This window comes from Pteropus vampyrus, unplaced genomic scaffold, assembly GCF_000151845.1.
Source record: "Pteropus vampyrus isolate Shadow unplaced genomic scaffold, Pvam_2.0 Scaffold68, whole genome shotgun sequence".
NCBI lineage: Eukaryota > Metazoa > Chordata > Mammalia > Chiroptera > Pteropodidae > Pteropus > Pteropus vampyrus.
In genome coordinates, this window is record NW_011888849.1 from 1097185 (window position 1) to 1103594 (window position 6410).

The following is a 6410-nucleotide window of genomic DNA, read 5'->3' on the forward strand; positions in this document are numbered from 1 at the left end:
GTGTGTGTGTGTAGTCACCAATAACTGGAGTTCTAGTTTAGAAAATAACTATAAACTTCTGTTAGCTTCTGAGAGGCTTTGGGGTTTAGTTGTCCAGAAGAGACTAACAAGTCAAACACAATTGAGATTTATCAAAAAGTAAAGCAGATGTGTTTATATAAATACTGGTCCAAATGGTAAGAATTATTTAGAATTTCATTGAAAAATGGGAGGTGAAATTATCCCCATGAATGGGAATGATGGGACCTTTTCCAATAGTGTCTGGTACATACTAAGTACCCAATAAATATTTTTGAATAAATAAAATGATGATGTCACAGGGATAACCAGCCATGACCTTTAGAAAGCATTTGTGGGAGGGAAAAATAAAAATGCCAACCCACAACTCTTGGGAGGTTTGACCAATAAAATGACATTTAGCAAGAGTAATGGAAAATAATGCTCTGAGTAACTCCATATTCTGGGTATGAGAGTACCTGTGCTGGTTAGTCTCTGCCCCACTCAACCCATTCTTTACCTTTATACCTTTATCTGCCCCTTTCTGTGCCCTGGGAGGTAGACCCCATCTACATCATCAGCCTATCTTGACCTCTCTCCCTTCGCCACCTGGCTTCTGGTTGGGTGTGGCCAATGGTGAATAGCAGGTGGGAAGAGGAAGAGGTCCGGTTCTGCTTCCCTTTCCTGCTCCCATTCTGCTTCTGCCTCTGATTCAAGTAGATGTTGCATCTCTCATAGACTCTGGCTCACACCAGCACCCTCCTCTAAGGCTGGTTCTCCCTGCCCACTGGTAACCCTGGTTCCTCCTTGTGCCCCTCCTAGCACAGTGGAGGGTAATAAATCCCCACTGTTGCTGGTCTCTAGTGCATCAATTTCCCTGTGGGTTCCCTCAACCCTGATTACCCCTCTATAAGTGGTCATTTCCCAAAAGTCTCCTATTTTGAACCATGCGGGGTTAATTCTGTTTCCTTCCTGGACCCTGAGAGGGCCTGTACCTAAAGAATATATAGATTAGACTTTTAAAAAAAAAATTGAAGAATGGCACCAAACATGAATGCCAACAACTTTTCAAAGCATAATTTCATCTATCTTTAATAAATGAAAAGGCACTTTAAGATCTTGAGAAGTTTTGGAGTTGTTGTAAGTAGTGTTTACTCTTGTAGAGAACTGTGAACATTTCAGTGGTTAGGCTTCTGGTTGGTTTCTGGATAAAGAGTGATGTCCTGTGATGTGACATGAGGATTGGTTAGACCGCACTGGGCTGGTTGTCTAGGAAAGAATCTCAGCAGGAATATTTGGGCCTTTAGGGTAAGAGAAAGGAGGAATTTGGTGGTAACTAGGTAAAGGAGATTGAGTCTGGCTTCCTTTCCCTAAGAGTTCCAGCAAGGAATGAAGAATGAAAGGAGAATCTTTACGAACAGTATAGTATAGTGGCAAGGGTGTGGCTAGAAGTTCCTGGAAGGAGCTTGAATGTGGTCCGTGATGTGGACTCACGGGGCCTAACGTGGCTGCAGTGGCATTTACATTTCGGCTCCTCTCTTCTTTTATTCCTCTCCCCTTGTCAGTATTGGCCACTCAACCATCTCAACCTTTTCTTCTCAGCAGATGAATCTAGTCACTCGCCCTCCTCCAGCAATATCTTCCCTTCACTATCATTGAACTTGTAGACTTGAGTATTTTCCAGGGTTTTATTTTCCACCCAGCATGTCTAAAAGGTGATGGAGTGGTTGGTACCACCAGAGGCTGTGTATAAACTAAAAATTAGACTAGGGCAAGTAACGGTCGAAAGTCAGCTGTCTGTCCTCAAATGTAAGAGGACGCACCAGAGTAATGTGTCCTCTTACTGCTGGCAGTGAGTTCCCTGAGCAGAGGGACCACATCTGTCTTATTCATTACTATATGCTAGTGCAGACCACAGTGCAGGCAATAATAGATACTCGATAAATATTTATGTAAGGCATGGTGGTGTCAGAAACTGACCAATAGCTTGTCCAAATGTCTTTAGGCTGAGCAATGAACCTACAGGTCAGATGGGCAGACTGTAATAAAAGGCATATTCTCTTAAATATAAACGACATTGTGACTTCAACATGATAGACTTACATCTTAACTTAAAACAGTTCACCAAAAACTAGAGCCTCCACTGGGGAAGTTCCTTGGACCTACAGAGGCTCATGTGTCCCCTCCTGCACCTCCTTCAGGATGAAAGGGAGCCCGTCTGGCACACACTGTAAACCAGATGTGCTACAGGAACCAGCATAAAGGTCTCCCTGTGCTCACAATTCCTGTCTAGGAAGTCAGAGAACTTTTGGGAAATGCAGAGAAATGGCCAAATTGGTTTGCCATGGAATGTATAAACCCAACTGACCCCATGATTGGATTTCATCCTCTGACCACAAGAGTGCCAGGCAAGGGAAATGACTGAAGTTTTCCCCATCTAGGGCCCGTGAAGACAAACTGATTGGCTTTAAACTTTCAGGTTTTACTTTGCCCTCCACCTAGACAGCCCCTCGGGATGCATGGGACAGCCCTTCCCCCTGAAAACTGGTTTAGCCTTTTTCTTTTTGGTTTCTTTGAAGATGGTATTATCTGATGGATTTTTTTTTTTTTCTAGAGAAATGCATACTATTTTTCTAATTGAAAAGAAATACGTTTATTGTAGAAAGTTCTGGAAGTCTCAAAGTATAAATATAAAAACTACCGTTTACAAATCAACTACAACCCCTCCATCCATAGAGAACCTTGCAGTTGACATTTTGGTACATTTCTTATTGGATTTTTTAATATGGCTATGTGGTCGTAGGTGTGTATTTTAAAAAATCAGAAACAATATTTTTCTAGCATATATTACCCTGTTATAAATGAACTTTCTGGAACATAAACTTTCTTTCCACCTCTGTCTACATTTCCTCAGGCTTGGTTTCTAAAGGAGGAAGTAGTGAATTAAAGAAGCAGACATTTTTGAAGTTCTTGTTGCAAACTGTCCAATTGTCCTCCAGAAGGATTGTACCAACTTTTGCTCTACTTGTTGACCTGACTTTATTTTGGAAGAAAGTTTGCTTCCTCCCCTCGGACTGTTCTATGAGCTGAGATTCTAGGGTAGGGTGAGGCTACTGGGTAATATAATTTGTCTGTGACAGTTGATGATGTCTTACATGTACTTTTTTCTTGTAGAAGAGAAGAGATGGGTTAGACAAGCTTAGGAATGCTTTCCATTCAAGTATCCCATGACCCCTTGAATCAAATACTGTGCTCTCAGAGATCCAGCCCCTCTCATGTATTTGTACACCAGGATGGGCGCTTCTTTTTTTTTTTTTTTTTTTGGCACTAAATACAAAATACGTACTTTGTCTATTATAAGTACCAATATTTATATGAACCAAATAAATACCTGTTGAGGGAAAGGTCTGGCAATAGTGAAATATACGATTTGGTGAAGGCAAATAGGAATTCACACGCTCCATGGAAAGTCATAGTAAGGAATGTGTCCAAATTTAACAACAAATCCCAAATGTGGTAGATATTTACTGGCTTTTGTGTTACCCTAGTGTCTGATTCTCTCTCTACATTTGGAGAATTTCCCACCTTTGAACAGTGTCTTCTCTTCCCCCAAAGCCAGATACTTCTTTTCCCAGCCTCTCTTGCAGTAGGGCAGGGGCATGTGATGGCCACCCCAAACTTGGAATTGGGAGCTGATGACTCATGAAGCAAAATGAGCAGAGAAATCCTTCTGCAGTGGCAGCAGTGGCAGCCACATCAAGGGCTGGTCCAGGCCAGCGGTGTTGGTGAAACCATTCCGTAATATGGACTCGGCTGGAGTGCCTAAGGTTTTTGCTCTAAGCCTGTTTCTGCCCTGTTTTCTAAGCCTGTCCCCTAATTTTCCCGGTTATTCTCTGGGCTCCCTGATATCATTTCCATAAATTTGTTTCTGCTTAAATCAATCTACTGCTTACAATCACAAACCTTGACAATGGCACATAGGAGAAGCTCAGCATATCGTGGAATGTCACTCTTGTCTTGGGAATCTCGGGTTACCTTGCCAATAAAGATCAGAATGTACCGAAGAAAAACCAAGCTGTGTTGCTCACGACTGTAAATATCAGTATCATTATCTTGGTTATAGCAGTCGTTTATGGAGTGCCTACTGTATTTCCGGCACTGTGCTAGGCAACATACGTACCCTTCCTCTAATTCTCAAAACAGTACAAGGTACATATCCCTTCCATTTTACAGATGAGGAACTTGACACTCCAAATGGTTAACAATTTGCCAAAGTTTTCCCAAGGAATTTAAGTCCAGTGGAGCAGAAATCGTAGGAACGGTGGAAAAGTTTAGAGTATTCCCAGAAAGGCTGAAAAACTTGAAATTTAGCAATATTCAGACATCCATACGTAACCTGTTCAACTATTTTGACCATATCAAAAGTATTAAATGGTTTGATTGAGGTTTCAGTGTGGAAACCTTGACCAAGATTCCCACGAGTTTGGTCAAAGGGGCCAAATAGCTGTGCCTCTATTTAGACCGGAGAGTCTCAATGGGAGCGGGATGGAATTTATCAGAATCATCTTGAGAATTCTTTCAAACCACACATACCTGCCCACCCTACCACCCTAAAGAAAAGGGATTGAGTGGCAGCTGCTGATACAAGCAGATCCTAAGACCAGTCTTAAATGCTCTGCAATTTGGGGAAACACAAGAGAAATTTTTTTCATGAAGACTCATAATCCAGCTTTATTGTCTCTAGGTGCTAGGAGGAAAAAATTTCCAAAGGTCAAAAATAAAAATACTAGTTTCATACAATGCAGCCGGAGTGACACTGCAATGACAGGAAAATGCGAACTATGTGAGAGAGGGAGAGTCAGACATGCACACAGACACACTCTCCTCAAAGTGGGAACTCCGGAGCTCCAGGCGTCCGGAAGGAGACTCCAACTCACCCAGAGAAGGCCTTGTGCTGCTTGCAGGTCTTAAAAGCCAGGCTATACTTTGGCCTCCGAAATGAAAAATTACACCAAAAGACATGCCTGATTTTTATTAACAATCCTTAAAAGGAGTCTTTCACTAATTCTGGGGAAGATATTTTGCTTGAGTGTTTTCCCACATTGGCAAACATGATCCAGTGGGCTTGGATTGAAGGGGTTTTGCCCTGGGCAAATGGTTGAGCACAAAAACCCTGCTGACTCCAGGAACAATTTAAAGAAGAGAGAAAAGATTTCCTTGAATCGATATGGTGAAGCCAAAATAAATGGCTACTCTGGTTCTCTTGAGAAAACATTATTGCATTTTTTCACTACAGAGATCTCTGATGCAATTGACCAGACAGCGTACTAGGAGACCTGGGTCAGGATTCAAAGAGGCTGGGCCGAGTCCTCAAGCCTCTGAAGCTGGTTGCTCAGCTGCCACGTGACCAGAGCAGGGGAAGGGGCGGAAGTGGCTTTGGACAGGAGCCACCTTTGCGGCATGTGAACAGATCTGGGTTTTGACAGATTAAAGATGGTTCCTGCAGATCGGGCAGGAGTGGGTGGTGTCAGGGCATGTGCCCAAAGCTCTCCGTCAACAGTGGCAAAGCGAAAATGCACATGGACAATATTGGATCAGCAGTGAAGACTTTGGAAGGCAATCTTAGCTAAAAGCCAGAGCAAGAGACGGGAGCAATAAATCAGGCCGGGAGAAAGTCTGAGTTGAAGGACGCTGCTGCCTGGTCTATCACTCCTCAGCCAGCGGAAGCACATGTGGGTCCCAGCCGGCGTTGACTCTAGCACCTTGCCAGCTTATTCTGGCTCTGAGAAAATGAGAACATCTTGGCTAAAGATGTGGGAGGCAGTGAGTGATATTTAGTAAAATAATTTTTCCCCAAAGGGGAAATTGAGGCGTGGGGGCTCTCTTATGTCCAGCAAAGCCCCTAAATAAAGCATGGTGGCCCAGTGTTGAGGCTTAAAGGAGCGATTTGCAGTACCCCAAAGAAAGCTGATGGAAAAGAAAAAACTAAGGCAAAAGAACAAGCTCCCCGTCTTTTAGAGATATTTCCTCGGGTACTGCATTGCTAATATTAAAAAAAATTAATAGTAAAATGGCAACGAAACTCCCCAGTCACTAAAGTAGGGTGGTTAAAAGCCTAGGATTTGGATTCAGACCTCCGAACTTCCATTTCTTCATCCATGTAATAGGTACAATTGTCCCTGCCTCATAATGTAAGGATTAGACAAGACCTGAGATCATTTACAACCACTTCAGAAAAGTGGTTTTTAAGGAAGCGGTTCATGGGAAAGAAGCTCCATTCTTTGAAATTCTCAAGCGAATGGCCAAGGAAAAGTAGAGAACAATTAACTTACTAAATATGTGTTGATAAAAATAGATCCTGAAGAAAAAAATGGAAGGAAGGAAGGAAGGAAGGAAGGAAGGAAGGAAGGAAG